Here is a 16,473-nt window from a genome sequence, read left to right on the forward strand (position 1 = left end):
TTATTTATAATTTATTATTTCATTCTATATATTATTATAATTATGTAAGTGTTCATATGTCAGGCGCTGTAGGAATAGTTGTGAACAGTTTTTACCCTCTAATAACTTATTTATTCTTAAGAGGATACTAATGTATAGCCAAAATAATGTAAAATAAATAAAAAATAATTTTGAGAGAGAAGGCCCTCACAACTTTGGAGGGGGTCAAAAATGGATTAAGTCTTGAAGGAATTAGAAATTTTAACAGGCATATGTGAAAAGTGTATTCCAGGTTAAGTGGGACATATAGTTCAAAAGTATAAAGATGGGGAGATAGATGTCTTGTATAAGAAACAGTAAGGCTAGTTTAGTTGAAATGGTAAGGTAAGTTGATATATCAGGACTTTGTGAAGAGCTTTAAGTGTCAAACAAGAGTTTACATTTGATCCTGTAAGTAATAGAGAGCTGTTGGAGTTTGAATAGAGGGAAAAATTGTTTTCTATCTCAGAAAAATCACTTTGGGATAGCAGTAGTACAGAATGGACTGGAATGGCCGAGAGACTAATCAGATGAGTATTGTGAGCTATCATATGACCAACAAGATGTGAGAAAACTAAACATTTTCTCTGATCCTCACAACCTCTCAAACCTTTGCAAAATAGAATTTATGCACCAGAAATTAAATAGTTTTAGCTGTCTCCTTGATCTAGGACACCAATGATGGTAAAACAAACAAATTCTCCATGAACCAATGCTTGATTAGAGCTCACAATGCCCTGTCTCTCTCACTCCCAACCATATTCTTGACTTCAAGACTACGAAAGCTGATCCAACCCTTGGGCTTACAATAGAATGCAATCCTACATCTTGATCCTCCTCTTCCTCTTTTCAGTGCCTGGAGATCCAATCTCTAGACTGCAGAAATTAGCTTGCTAGGGTAGCTACTGTGGTAGCACAGGGTCCTTTAGGAGAGAAGAAAAAAAGGAATAGAGCAGACATGTATTTAATATATATTGTGTATATATAATGTAATAAAGCTCAACTTTATATATTGATCTTGTCTCCTCCCAGTGCCATGAAGATCCAAACTCTAAACAAGCAGAAATTTTCTCAGGTAGAAAGAAGCATTTCAGTGTCCTATACTTTTGGGCAAGTAAACTGAAGAACACAGGGAACAGGACTGTATACATATATGGGGGACTGTGTGATAGTCCACTAGAGGGGAAGAGAGTAGCACTCATTTGGAGCCTGTTTTGTTCTTTCCCTCTCCTCCAAGCTACTTGGAACTGAGGACCTAAGCTATTTAACTATGAATTGCCAACTTTGGAAGGGAGCCAAGATGCTTTGAGATCCAGCCCACAGGGAAATCACCCTACTGATAGTTAGGGAGCCAGAAAGTCATCAGTAGGGGGAAAATACAGGGAAAGGATGAGATTTCAAAAAAATCTCAGGAATAAGACTCACAAACTTTGAACATAAGCAGACAAGCCAAGAGGGAAGAGATTAATGATAGAAGAAAACTGATGTAGTAAACAAGTTAAGTTATTTATGAATAAAAACTGCAAAGAAAAATTATTAAACACCTCATTAGATAGAGGACCCTTGGATTTTGAAGATAGTATGGAACTTTACAACATGGTATTCCTGGATGGTTTAAAAGAGAAATGAGAGATGTGAGAGCAGAATTTATGACCTGTACAGCAGAAATATTTAGCAGAATAGAAAATTTTGAATCTGTGATGGCAATTCTTTACCAAAGAAACAAAAGAAAGAACAGCTTATAGGAATGCAAATACAAAGAAGTGAAGGACAGTCTGGAAGAAGAGAAGAAAAAAAAGTAATAACAACAAAAGAAAACATGCTTTCCATATCAGCAAATATATTGATTTTTAAAAATGGAATTTGTAGAGACAATTTAAGGATTGTAGGTCTCCCAATGAACACCACAAATCAGAAGTGAACATCGTGATATAAAATAGGAGAAAACTGCTCAGAACACCTAACTAAGCAAAGAAAAATTATCAATTGAAAGTATCCATAGATTGTCTCCAGGAAGAAAAAACCTAAGGTTTCAAATTCCAAGACACATAATGATTAAATTTAACAAGTCTATTAAGAAACAACAAATTCTGCAAATGACTAGGAGCAATGCCTTCAAATATCAGTAATACCTTCATTTCAGTAATACATTATTGCTCCCATCAGAAAACATAGGACAGAATGGAGCGATATATTCTAAAAGACAATGGAGTTCGAGATGTAGCCCAAGGTGACTTACACCTTATAATCTGAACTTAAATATAAAAGGAAAAAAAAAAAACACAGATCAGTAATAGAAGAGTTAAAACATTCTGGATTTGCAAGAGGTTTTTTTTTTTTTTTTATTTAAATTTTTGAATACCCCAGACAGCAGAAATGCAGAAGGTATGAACGAATGCAGCAACCAAGGACAGCAGCAGCAACAGAGATAACAGTGAGACCATTATTAAGAAACTTTCTAAATATACACAAGGAGACAGAAGTGAAGGTGGAAGACAGGTAGAGATGATGGTGGAGAGGTGAGTTTGGGGCTTTATGGATAGACTCTCGGAGAGCACCTACATGTGAAAATCAGTGCTTTTGATGGGACTCAATTACAAAATGGGAGGGTGCATGAAAGGGAGGAGGGGAAGAAGGAGGAGGAGGATAGAAGGGAATATGGGATATGACATGGAAGGGTAAGCACTAAGGGGAAGGTAACACTGGTCTTTTAAGAAGGTGGAGGGCCTTCAGAAAGTTAATGAAGAGGAGGGGTAAGGGAAAGATAGATTGAAGTCATAAGAGGATGACTTGTTTTGGTGGTGGGAGGGATGCCACTGTTGAATGGGATGTTTTGTAAAAAGAAATGGATCATTTGTGCTGGGTGTTGCAGGTAAAGATTACTCATCCCACCTCAGTGGGGCAGATAGCAAGAATCTCTAGAAGGAGCTGTGGCAATAGAAGGGCTTTGATAATGAGGAAGAGATTTTTGAGGCAAAGGGGGAAAGAAGATTGACTTAAGGGAGAGGTCAGTGGTAGATAATTGGGGATATGTGGGGAAAGTTCTTCCATGGGTCAGAATTGTTTGCAGGAATTGATATTTTTCTTGGAGTGATAACACAATAAAATAGGGACACCAGGGGAAAATTTTGTAGGGCAGTGGCAGAAACCCAGAATGAGTTTTGATTCTACCGGGAATGCTAAAAATAGGGACTGGATAAGTCTAGGAGCCAAAAACCAGAGAATTAAGGTATAGTGTTAGACATAAATGGAAGATAATAGTAAAGAGAGTGAGGGAGAGAAATTTTCTCTGGAAAAGACTGTAGAAAATGAAATTTAAAGAACTATTGAATAGAAGTTGAAGACAGGACTATGTATTCTGCTTGACTAAATAAGGTGGGAGAGGGGAAGAATTAAATACATAAAACAGGAAAAAAATGAATTAGTAATCAAAAAATTCAAAGGAGAAAGGGAGTAAAAAATGGAAAGGGAAGAGTCTAGGACTTACAGAAGAGAGCAGGTAGAAGTATGACCACCATAAAAATGATTAAGGTAAAGTAACTGAAGAGACATTATGCTTACAATAGAAAGGAGGGGGGAATCACAATTTATCAAACAAATTTTATTTGAGACAAATTAAAGAAAATGTAAACCCAATTCTCATATCTTAAAATGTGAATGGATTAAACACCCCAATAAAATTAAAGCGGAACAGATTTTTTTCCCCCCTGAGGCAATTGGGGTTAAGTGACTTGCCAGGGGCCACACAGCTTGGAAGTGTTAAGTGTTTGAGGTCAGATTCGAACTCTGGTCTTCTTGACTTCAGGGCTGGTATTCTATCCACTGTACCATCTATCTAGCTGCCCACAAGAGTAACAGATTTAATAAGAAAATAAAACCTTACACTCCATTGCTTAAAAGAAACATATTTAATAGCCAGACATACACAGAATAAAACTGAAGACCTTGGAAAAGATTTACTATAGATGTTGCAAAGCAAAAAACAAACATTCAAAACAAGGAAGCAGCATTATGCTGAAAGATATATAAAAACCCAATACCGTTATTAAACTTTTAAGTTCCAGATGTCAGCATCGAAATTTGTAGTTGATGCCTTAACAGCTACAAAGAATACAGAGACGATAACTTAGAAGTAAAAGGGAATTTCAGTGTCCCTTTTTGATAAGATGAACAAAAGGGAAAATATAAAACTGAACAAATTGCTGAAGAAATGAGGGCTTAAAAGATTTATGAGATCTCCTAAATGAGATTGCAAAAGAATATATGGATTTCTCAGCACTAGATGGAACTTTTACAAAACTTGACTATGTATTAGATAGCACAGAGATAATTGCAAACAAATCTAAAAAGTCAGAAATACTAAATACATTGTTTACAGACCATAGTGCAGTAAGTTATTGGTTCATCTATACAAACAAAAGACATGGATCCAAACGGCAGCTTACCATTGGAAATAATGAGTGGGTCAAAGAACAAATCATAGGAAATTGATGATTATGTGAAAAGAAAATGATGATAGAATAAGGTGACAAAATTTCTGGAAGGCAGCTAAGACAGTTCTCTGGAACTGTCTGCAAACATAAGGAGAATTAATAAACTGAATAAATATGGAGTTTAAAAAATAGTTGATAGGTAAACTTTAAAAGTGCAAACAAAAATAGCTATTTAAATTAGTCTATAATCATCATTTGTCAAGTGCCAGTCAGTTGCTAAATTCTGGAAATAGAAAAAATGCACTCAAGGAATTTATACTCTTAATAGGAAGACAATACCTTAAAAAAAGAAATTGAAAGGGGCGGGGTTCCCAGTAAAGGGGATTTGATCAAGTTCTTCAGTAAGGTGATGAGATGGCTACTCCTGGCACTTTCCTAAAAAGAAAAATTCTGGGAAGAGCTCTTGACTGTTTAACCCACCATGCTTTCTACTTGTGGAGGAAGGGGCCTCAGTTGCAGGGGCTGTTGAAAAGGTATGAATTTTGAAGTTGATGTGATCTTATAGGATGATGATTTTCTGAAGATCTTGATAAAGTTTTAGGAGAACATTGCAGTGGGAAATGAATTAGATGGAGAAATAGATTAAACTAGAAACCAAAAAAAAAAAATCTTTGGAGACATGATAAATAAGACTAAATGCTGATTCTTTGAAAAGACTAATAATTAATTAATAAATTTTTGATAAGATGAACAAAAGGGAAAATATAAAACTGAACAAATTGCTGAAGAAATGAAGGCTTAAAAGATTTATATTTATTAATTAATTATGTTTAATTAATAAATAATCTTTAATATTATTAAAAAGAAGGCAGAAAATTAAGAGTAAAATAGCAAATGGACAAGATGAAATCACAAAACTAGAAGAAAAAAATAATCAGAACCTGTTATAGTTATATGCCAAGAAAAAATATTCTTAAAAATGTAAAATATCCACAATCATGGAAAAGACCAGATAGAAATCTTATAAAGTCCAATTTCAGAAGAGGAAAAAGGAATTACCAAAACCTGGTACTGATTGATAGACCAGAGAATTCTAACTTGAAAAAAAAAATTAGCACCCTATCAGAATCTCCTTATGAGACAAATATAGTTCTAATGCCTAAATCAGCAAATGATAAAACACAGAAGGAAAAACTAGAATGTCAGTTAAAAATTTTAAAACAAATTCTATCCAACTAAAGAGATTTATCCAAGAAATCATTCATTGAGCTAGATGAATTTATATTATGAATGCAAGGATATTTCAGCATTAGAAAAAAGAGCAATATAATTTTTAAAAATTAAAATCTCCTAAACTACATGGGTTATCTCAATAGATATAGAAAAATATAGTACTTATTTATGCTAAAAATTCTATAAAATACAGGTACCGAGGGTCTGCTCTCTGGCCCTCTCTTTTTTTCCCCTTTTCCCCTCTACACATACATACATATACATATGTAATATGCATATAGTTGTCCTTTCTATCTAATTTTGATATATCATAGGTCAGCATAAAAAAAGTAAATGGGAATTTTGTGGAAGCCACAGATAACATGTGAAAGCCAGCAGAAAAAGTTTAGAACTCAAAAATCCATTAAAAAATATATGTCTATATATTATTTATATATCAACTTATTTTATCTTTTAATTACAGACTTCTCTGGTATAAAGGTAGGGTAAAAAACTTTTATGCAGATTTTCCAGATTGTGGGAGTGCTATGTCCTTATGTCCCCTATGATACGGAAAGGAAAATTATATATATTTATATATCCCCTATGATATGGAAGGAAAAACTGTATATGTTTATATGTAATATATGGATACCCACTCTCCTCACTATTATTTGATATAATTCTGGAAATACTAACAATGACAGTAAGACAAGAAGGAAAAAAATCAAAGAAATAAAGGAATAAAACTAGATGAAGAGAAGCTATAACTATTCTTTAATTGCTGCTGCTAGGATTTGGAAAGATAAATTGACATAATTTCAGCAAATTGTAGATTCTAAAAATTATTTTCAAAGAAGTAGGGATGAAGGGAGAATGATACTCCAGTTCTCTTATACTATTACTATAAAGTAGTAGTCATCAAAACTACTTAGTGTTTAAAAAGTAAAGAAGTTCAAGAAGACTTGACAAAGGAAAATTAGAAATAGTGAGACTGAATTAAAGTAGTATTTAATAAATTGGAAAACATAAATTAGTTAGGAGAGGTCTCCCTATAATGAAAAAATTGCTGGGAAAACTGGAAAACAGTGAGGCAGAAAACACCTTGTACTGTATTCCCAGATACATTTAATTAATTAATTATTTTATTATAGCTTTTTATTTACAAGATATATGCATGGGTAATTTTTCAGTATTGACAATTGCAAAACCTTTTATTCCAACTTTTCCCCTTCTTCCCTCCACCCCTTCCTTCAGATGGCAGGTTGACCAATACATGTTAAATATGTTAAAGTATAAATTAAATACAACATATGTATACATGTCCAAATAGTTATTTTGCTGCACAAAAAGAAGTGGACTTTGAAATATTGTACAGTTAGCCTGTGAAGGAAATCAAAAATGCAGGTGGACAAAAATAGAGGGATTGGGAATTCTATGTAGTGGTTCATAGTCATCTCCCAGAGTTCTTTCACTGGGTGTAGCTGATTTAATTCATTACTACTCTATTCCTTTGCATTTTAAATGGATACATCTTGTAAAAAATTAGAAGAGAAAAATAGGCCTTTCAGCTGCAGGTGAGAGATATCTTTTTTTTTTTTTTTTTCATAATTATAACTTTTTATTGACAGAACCCATGCCTGGGTAATTTTTAACATTATCCCTTGCACTCATTTCTGTTCCGACTTTTCTCCTCCTTCCCTCTACCCCCTTCCCCAGATGGCAAGCAGTCCTATACATGTTAAATATGTCACAGTATATCCTAGATACAATAATGTCTGCAGAACCGAACAGTTCTTTTGTTGCACAGGAAGAATTGGATTCAGAAGGTAAAAATAACCTGGGAAGAAAGACAAAAATGCAAACAGTTTACATTCATTTCCCAGTGTCCTTTCTTTGGGTGTAGCTGCTTCTGTCCATCATTGATCAATTGAAACAGTTACATCTCTTTATCGAAGAAATCCACTTCCATCAGAATACATCCTCATACAGTGTCATTGTTGACGTATATGATGATCTCCTGGTTCTGCTCATTTCACTTAGCATCAGTTAATGTAAGTTCCAGAGATATATTCTTAACCAAACAAGGAATGGAGGCAATTATAAATATAAGATAAAATAGATATTTTTGATTACACAAAGCTCAAAAGTTTCTGCACGGACAAAATTAATGTATGTAGGATAAGAAGGGAAGCAATAAAATGGGAAATTCTTTGTATCACATTTCTCTGATAGGGTTTGCTATTCAAGATATATAAACACTTAACACATACAGTTCTCATTTTACATAAATTTGCATTATGTAAATTTGTTTTTGTGTAAAGTACTCCTAAAAAAACCTGTATTTGTTACACACAAAAGAATACTCCAAATCACTAATAGTGAGGGAAAGGCACATTAAAAAGCATTTTTTTCCACCTTGTACTCTGCAAATTGGTAAAGGTGACCCAAAAAACCTCATGGCAATAGCGTTGCAAAGTTTTTGGGATAATAGGTACATAAATGTATTGATGGTGGACCTATAAATTGTTATAACTATTTTGGAAAGCAATTTTAAGTTATTTAAAGAGATTAAAATTTATTATATTCTTTTTACCCAGAGATTCTTCTACCTTTCAATCTCCCCTTTTTGTTCAGCCTCTATCTTTTATTTATTTCCTCTTCTACTTCTGCTCCCCCTTCTATTTGCCTCCCCCATTCCTTTCCCCTTACCCCTCCTACTTCAAACCTACTATCAAACTAAGTATGTATGTTATTCCCTCTCTGAGACAAATTCAGTGAGATTAAGATTTAAACAATGCTTATCCCTCCTCCCCCTTTTTCCCTCAATTGTAATAGGTCTCTTGTGCCTCTTTAGGTGAGATAATTTACCCCCATTTTACCTCCCCTTTCCTCTTCTCAAATAGTACAATCATTTTCCACCCCAATTTAAAATCAGTTTATACCTGTATCCTCTAAGTATACCTCTTCTAACTTTTCTGACAAATTCTCAAGAGTTACACATATCATCTTCCTTTGTAGGGATGTAAACATTTTAACCTTTAAAACCAGAGTTTTTTTTTTTTTTGTTGTTGTTGTTGTTTATTTACCTTTTTATGCTTCTCTTAAGTCTTGTTTTTGGAGATCAAATATTCTGTTTAACTTTAGTCTCTTCAGAACTGATTGAAAATCTCCTATTTCCTTGAATATACATCTTTTTCCCCTGAAAGATAATGCTCAATTTTGCTGAGTAGTTGATTCTTGTTTGTAGTCCAAGCTTCCTTTGCCTTCCAAAATACATCTTCTAGGCTTTCTGGTCCTTTAATGTGGAAACTGCTAGGTTTTTGGTAATCCTGATGGTGACTTCTTGATATTTGTAATTTTTTTTTCCCTGGCTGCTTATATTTTCTCCTTGATTTGATAATTCTGGAATTTAGTTATGTATTCCTTGGAGTTGTCATTTTGGGGTCTCTTTCAGGAGGTGATCAGTGGATTCTTTCCTTGACCATTTTACCTTCTAGTTCTAGAATGTCATAATAACTAGAATAATGATTTCTTGAAAAGATGTTATCCAGGATTATTCTTCTCCCCCCTCATCCCCCCCCCCCCCCCCATTGTGGCTTTCAGATTGTCTTTGCCAGTCAGTTGCCAGACCTTGCCAGGTCAGTTGTTTTTTCAATGAGGTATTTTACATTTTCTTGTATTTTTTCATTTTTTTGATTTTGTTTGACCGATTCTTATTGTCTCGTTGAGTCATTCACTTCCATTAGTCTAATTCTAATTTTTAGTGAATTATTTTCTTTAGTTTTTTTTTTTTTTTTACTTCCTTTTGCATTTTGCCAATTCCATTTTTAAAAGAATTGTTTTGTTCAGTGGCATTCCCCCCTCCCTCTAATTTCACCAGATTTATTTTTAAGGAGTTGTTTATATATACATATATATATAGTTCCATTTTGGCAATTTTTTAAAAAGGCGTTTTTCTTCAGCCAATTTTTATGCTTCCTTTTAAAGGAATTGTTTTGTTCAGTGGCATTTCCCTCCTCCCCCCAATTTTACCAGATTTATTTTTTAAGGAGTTATTTTCTTCAGTATTTACTTTTTTCCATTTCACTAAATTTGTTTTTTAAGGAGTTTTTCTTCAGTCAGTCTGTGTTTCCTTTTCCAAGCTATTGGCTTTTTTCACCAAACTTTCATAATTCTGCATGGTTCCAATTTATTTTTCCCATTTTCCTTCTCTCTCTTTTAAGATCCTTTTGAACTCTTCCAACTGAGCCTTTGGAACTGGAGACTAATTCGGATCCCTCTTTGAGGCTACACCTGAAGACATTTTGCCTTTGCTTTCCTCTTTGGGTTTGTGTTCTGATCTTCCCTATCTCTGTGCTAGATCTCTATGGTCAGAGCTCTTCGTGCTTTTTTTTCTTTTTTGGCTGAGGCAATTGGCCAGGGTCACACAGCTAGGATGAGTTAAGTAGATTTGAACTCGGATTCTCCTCATTTCAGGGCTGGTGCTCTATCCACTGCGCCACCTAGCTTCCCCTTTTTGCTCATTTTTTAAGATTGAGATTTGCTCCTAGAACACAGAGAAGATTGTCCTGAGCTTCCTCAGCAGGTGGACAGAGGGTTCTCATTGACTGACTGAGCTGGTAATGCTACAGGCTTTCCCATTGTCCTGCCTGTTATGCTGGGGTTTGAGAACTCACAATTTGCCATATATACTTGTGTGTGAGATCTCACAGCTGTTCTGCTGATACTCTGAACCAAGACAGAATAGCCAACCTGCTGTATTTTGCTAAAAGCTGACTGCAAGATTCCGGGGAGGGGGGGCGGGGCGCCACCTCCCTGCCAGGCTGCACTTGTGCTGGGCTGCATTCCCCCCCCCTTGTCCAGTTGAGACAGATCTTTCCTGAAGTCCTTCCAAGATAGCTTAAGCTAGAAAATTATTACACTTTGAATATCTGTCACTCCAAAATCCATTCAAAGGTTTGAGATCTAATGTTGACTCTGAGGGAAGCTGGGAAGAGCTCAGGAAATATTTTATCTTATTATACTCTATCTTGGTTCTGGCCTCCCACCCAGAGATTCTTTTGCTGGCTCTCAAGCTTCTAGGAAGCTATCAAAAAGAAGAAACTTCCTATATGCTTCAAAATATTTATAGCAGCTCTTTTTTATGATAGCTAAAAATTGGAAATTCTGTGCAATTCTTATAGTGGCGCCAGCATATTTGAATTAGGTTTTGTTATTGTTGCTTATAAAATTTTCTCTTTTCTCCAGGGATCTCAAAATTTAGCAATGCTTTTTCTGTATCTTTTCCTTGTGGGACATAATGAGTAAATTTTAAGTCATTGTTCAATTTATTTTTTTATTTTTATTAAAACTTATTTTCAAAACATTCATGGATAATTTTTCAACATTAATCCTTGCAAAACCTTTTGTTCCAATATTCCCTCTTCCCCCATCCCCTCCCCTAGATGGCAAGTAACCCAATATATGTTAAACATGGTAGAAATATGTGCTAAATCTAATATATGCATATGTACTTATGCAATTATCTTGCTGCACAAGAAAAATCAAATAGAAAAAGCAGGAAAAAAATGATAAAAAATAAAATGCAAGTGAACAACAAAAAAGAGTGAAAATGCTATCTGGTCAACCACACTTAGTCCCCACAGTCCTCCCTCTCTGGGTGTAGATGGCTCTCTTTATCACAAGATCATTGGAACTGATCTGAATCATAAAATAAGAACTTAATAGTATAATCACCTCTAGTCCTGGGGGGAAAGGGGAGGGAGAGGTTGAATGATGCCTCTGTCTTCAGGTCTTCCTTCAGTTCTTTCCTCTGACCTGGGACCCAAAACCAAGAACTCCACCTTCCTGCAAGTGCTTGCAGCCAGGATTAACCCAGCCCCTCTACTTCTGCGCTGACCTGTCATGCTGGTTCCTTCTCACCCAAGGCCTCATCTCAGCAGCACACCTGGACTTGATGTTTTGATGTTCCTAATCAGGTGAAAAAGTTTCCCTCAGTCTTTGTGAACTAAGACCCCAACTTCTCACACTTTCTGGGAGATGAAAGTTTGAGGTTGAAAGCTAGCCCCAGGATCTCTCCCATCCTTGTTTCTCTGGAGCTAGCCCGGAGGTGCTTAACGCTTCACAGCAGTTAAACCTCCTTTCTTCCTGACTTCTCTGTGCTGGTGGGTATTCTGTTCCAAGTCTTATTTTTTCACTGTTCTGCGTTTGCCCTGAGATGAAATTTTGTTTAGTTTGTGCAGGAATTCTGGAGAGCTTGGAGATTTCTGACCTCTTTCGGATCCTCCTCTCCCCTCCACCATTTTCGCATAATCCTCCCCCTACATTTTGTTTTTTAAATGTTTTGTTGATGCAATTTTATTTGCATTATAGTTACTTCCTCATCTTGTTTCCCTTGAAACCGAGAATATGGTTAAGTTAAACAATATAATGCATTGATATGCCTGGTAGTGAATGTATGCAGTATTTGCCATCTTAAATCCATTGCCTCTCTAAAGTGGGAAATAGTTCCTCGTTTTTTCTAGAATCTGAACTTCCTAAAGGTCTAACTATATCAGTCACTTCGTCACTCAGTTAACTCCAATGGCTTCTAATTGCCTCTATATAGAAATATAAAATCCTCTTGTCTTTTTGTCCTTCACAATCTAACTCCTAACTTCTTCCTACGTTTCCATCTTTTTATCCCATCTCATCAGGTAATCTTTAAACCAACGAAAAAGATATTTCATATCTTTGGGCATTTTTTCTGGTTGTTCCCCTCCATGCCAGGATCTCTCTCTGCTCATCTCTGCCTCATGATGTTTTTTTGTCTTCCTTTACATTCCAGCTAAAATCCTACTTTCCACAATAAGCCTTTCTTTTGTTCTCCTTAATTCTAGGACTTTCTCTATATTAAATATTTCCACTTTATTCTTCTTATAGCTTATTTGTACATAGTTGTTTAAATGCTATATCCTCCATTCAACTTGTCCTTGAGAACAAGAATTATTTTGTGCCCTTCTTTGTATTACCCAGTGTTTAGCAGAGTGCCTGGCACCTATTTATAGGTCAATTGCTTGAATCAAGATTTATTGTTAAACTTACATTTTGAATGACTTTTAGTATTTTCCTTTTATATTATTGTCATTGTGTATATTCTCTTGGTTTTGCTTTCTTTGGAAAATCTGTTTTAAAGTGAACATGATCTTGTTAAAGTTCATTCAAAGCAGTTAGCTTTAGCACATATGTATATACACACATATACATATATATGTGCAATTTTTCTAAATATATTTCCATATTTGTTATTCTCTGCAAGAAAAAGCAGATCAAAATGAAAAAAAAAAAGTAAACAATAACTAAAAGTGAATATACCATGCTTTGATCCATATTCAGTCTACAGAGTCCTCTTTCTGGATGCAGATGGCTCTCTCCATTATAAGTCTATTGGCATTACCTTTAATCACCTTGTTGTGGAAGTGTCAAGTCCATCATAGTTAATCATCACATAATCTTGTTACTGTGTACAATCTTCTCTTCTCACTTCACTTAGCATCAGTTCTGATTTTTTTTTTTATTCAGTTATTGAGTTTTGTTTATATATTCCTTCAAATTTCCTAACATTCTAGAATGTTTTTCAGTTTATTCAGCTCTTATAACTTATTGCTCCACTCTGCCTTAAATATCCACAGGGATAACTTTGATTGACACACTCCACAAGAATTCCATTCCCATATTAAATCCCTTTTTCTGATAAAAAATATTTTGTCATCCTCACTACATCTAATCTAATTTCTCCATTCCTTATGCCAGTTCATCACTTCTGCTGCCATACTACCTTCACTTCTTAATTCTGTACTCGTTGGTGAACTAGTTCGTTGAGACACTATATTATCTTTTTTAATGCCTTGCTTCTTTTTCCTGGTGCATGTCACATTCTGTCAAACTTAGTCCCTTCATAACTGCATCCTTTGTTTTTATTCATGTATTGGTAAACCGACTTTGAAGATGCCACAATTATGGTGACTGGATCCATTACAGATTTATCTTATGTTATCTCAGCAAGCAGCAAGGCTACTGCTCTCTAATTGATTATCTGTCCCACTCACCACAATGAATATTTCATATCTTACATACCAGCTCTACCCCCATTCTCTAAGTGGGAGGACCTTTTCTCATACTTCATCCTTAACATTGAGGCCACAAAGTTACCTCTTTTTTCATTCTCTTTATCTCTCATGCCTGTGATTTACTTTATTTTAGTTTGAAATAAGGAGGTTTCTTGGTCAAAGCTAATACATTTACCTTTGATCATTCCATTTTCTTTTATCCAATGAATTATCTGTCTCAACTTCCCTCTATACTCACTTCCCTATAATCTTTAGTCTTTTCTAAGGGTTCCTTCTTAGATGCCTACATAACATTCAAGACTCTTCTATTAAAATCCCTTAATGTATCTGACTGTCCCTGAAGACTATTACCTTATATCTCTTTTCCCCTTCTCATTTAAGCTCCGTGGAAAAAACAACCACTACCAAACAAACAAACAAAAAAATTGTCTGTTCATATCCTTTGACCATTTATTAATTGGAGAATGTCTTGTTTACATATTCTTCACTTGTTTTAAATATGGTTTACACCACTCACTCCACTGAAACTGTTCTCTCCAAGTACCCAGTGATCTCTTAAATGATAATAAATTCAGTAATCTTTCCTTAGTCTATATTTTTGACCTCTCTGGCATTAGACACTATTAACCACATTCTCTTCCTGCATATCTTAACTCCTCTGGATTTTTGTGTTATTGCCATCTTAGTTTTCCTACCTGGCTTCTCTTTTCTCAATTTCCTTTGCTGGATCTTCATTAATGTAATTTTCAGCATCTGGGGATATGTTAAGACATTGTCCTTAGGCCTATTCTTTTCTCTCTATATTTTTCACTTTTTAAAAATCTTTTTAAAAAAATAAGTTTTTTTATTTTCAAAATACATGGAAAGATAGTTTTCAACATTTACCCTTGTAAAATTTTGTGTTCCCAATTTTCTCCCTTCCCTTAGACAGCAAATAATACATGTGCAATTCTTCTATACATGTTTCCACATTTATGATAAATGTTCTTTTCCTTTTTTTTTCTTGTTGTTGTTGTTGCTCAGGCAATTGGGGTTAAATGACTTGCCCAGGGTCACACAGTGAGGAAGTGTTAAATATCTGAGGCCAGATTTGAACTCAGGTTCTTCTGACTTCAGGGCTGGTGCTCTCTCCACCACACCAACTAGCTGCCCTTTCTTTTCCCTTTTTAACGATCTTTTTGGGGCACAGATCCTGCACTGCTGGATCCAAGGGTATGCAGTTTGATAGCTCTTTGGCCATAGTTCCAAATTGCTCTCCAGAATGGTTGGATCCATTCACAGTTCCACCAACCATGTATCAGTGTCCCAGTTTTCTCACATCCCCTCCAACATTTTTTCTTATCTTTTCCTGTCATCTTAGCCTATTTGAGAGGTGTGTAGTGATACCTCAGAGTTGTTTTAATTTGCATTTCTCTAATTAATAGTGATTTTAAAGCATTTTTTCTTGTGACTAGAAATGGTTTTAATTTCTTCATCTAAAAATTGTCTGTTCATATCCTTTGACCATTTATTAATTGGAGAATGGCTTGTTTATATATTCTTCACTTGTTTTAAAGATGGTTTACACCATTTACTCATATATCCAGGTATTGTCTTTCATCAGAATTCTCTATTGGACATTTTGAACTCAGTGTCCTTTAGGCATCTCAGATCTCTGTATGTCTTAATACAGAACTGATTACATTTCCCTCTCAAATCCTTAGCTTTCCTGCTACTGCAGAGAGCACCACCATTTATTTCTGCAAGTTCATAATTTTGGTGTCATTCTGACTTCTTACTTGCATTCATCTAATTGATCCAGTTGATTGCAAAATCTTGACATCTTTCCACATGTCCTCTTCATTCCTTTCCTGATATTTCAGGACCATATTGCCATTTAACTGAACTAATGCTGTGATCTTTTAAATCGTCTTCCTGCCTCAAATTTCTCCTCCTTTCAGTTCATCTTCCATGTAGAAAATGCAAATCGGACCACATTACATATTTCCTTCCTTTCCCCATTCAAGAAACTAGTGGCTCCCCATGACTTCTATAATCAAAGAACCTAGCCTTTTTCTATCTTTCCATTATTCTTAAGAAATTATTTCCATATTTATGTGCATTTTTTCCCACTAGTCTACTTACTGTTTTTCACACAAGACATCCATCTCTTTGTACTTTTGCCTTGGTTGTCCTCATTATCTGCAATATACTCTTTCTTTGTACTTTTCTCTTAACAGCCATGTTTTCCTTCAGGAGGCTTTGCTCAGTCAACATCTTTTGTGGGAGAATTTTCCCATTTATCTCAGCTGCTAGTGTTTTACTTTGTATCTATTTTGTATGTCATATATATATAGAATTGTATGTGTCATATATATAGCTTTGTGTGCACATGTTGTTTCCCCCATTAGAATATTAGCTTTAAAAAATTCCTAACCCTTGAGACTTAATAAATGCTTGTTAATATTTTATTACTTTATTACTATTAAAAAAAATCAAAAAAATTTAATGTAATTGTGACTATTAGCTGTCTGGAAACCTGTAATAGGGAACTTTTTTCCTTTCCAGAGGAAAAAAAAATATCTCATTTCTGACTCCTCATCCCTTCTGTTCTCTAGAATGACTAATGCTGGAGTCCCATTAAACAGTGATAGTATGTGGTCAGTAATTCTGTGAGACATTATGAAGATATTCTTCATACCAGAATCCCTGGTTCTTAA

The 16,473-nt window shown here is 34.9% G+C and overlaps 1 protein-coding gene across 4 annotated transcripts in view; it reads left to right on the forward strand.

Moving 5' to 3' along the window:
- ITCH (itchy E3 ubiquitin protein ligase) overlaps nucleotides 1-16,473 on the forward strand; it is a 148,491-nt gene that overhangs the window by 18,280 nt on the left and 113,738 nt on the right. The window contains exon 1 of one of the 4 annotated variants that reach the window (XM_031953880.1): nucleotides 1,827-2,537. The exons of the other annotated variants lie outside the window; for them this stretch is intronic. The gene's annotated coding sequence lies outside the window, so the exon portion shown is untranslated. Of the gene's footprint in view, nucleotides 1-1,826; nucleotides 2,538-16,473 lie in introns of those variants that run through there. 4 annotated transcript variants of the gene reach the window in all.

Source organism: Sarcophilus harrisii, chromosome 2 (assembly GCF_902635505.1).
Source record: "Sarcophilus harrisii chromosome 2, mSarHar1.11, whole genome shotgun sequence".
Lineage (NCBI taxonomy): Eukaryota > Metazoa > Chordata > Mammalia > Dasyuromorphia > Dasyuridae > Sarcophilus > Sarcophilus harrisii.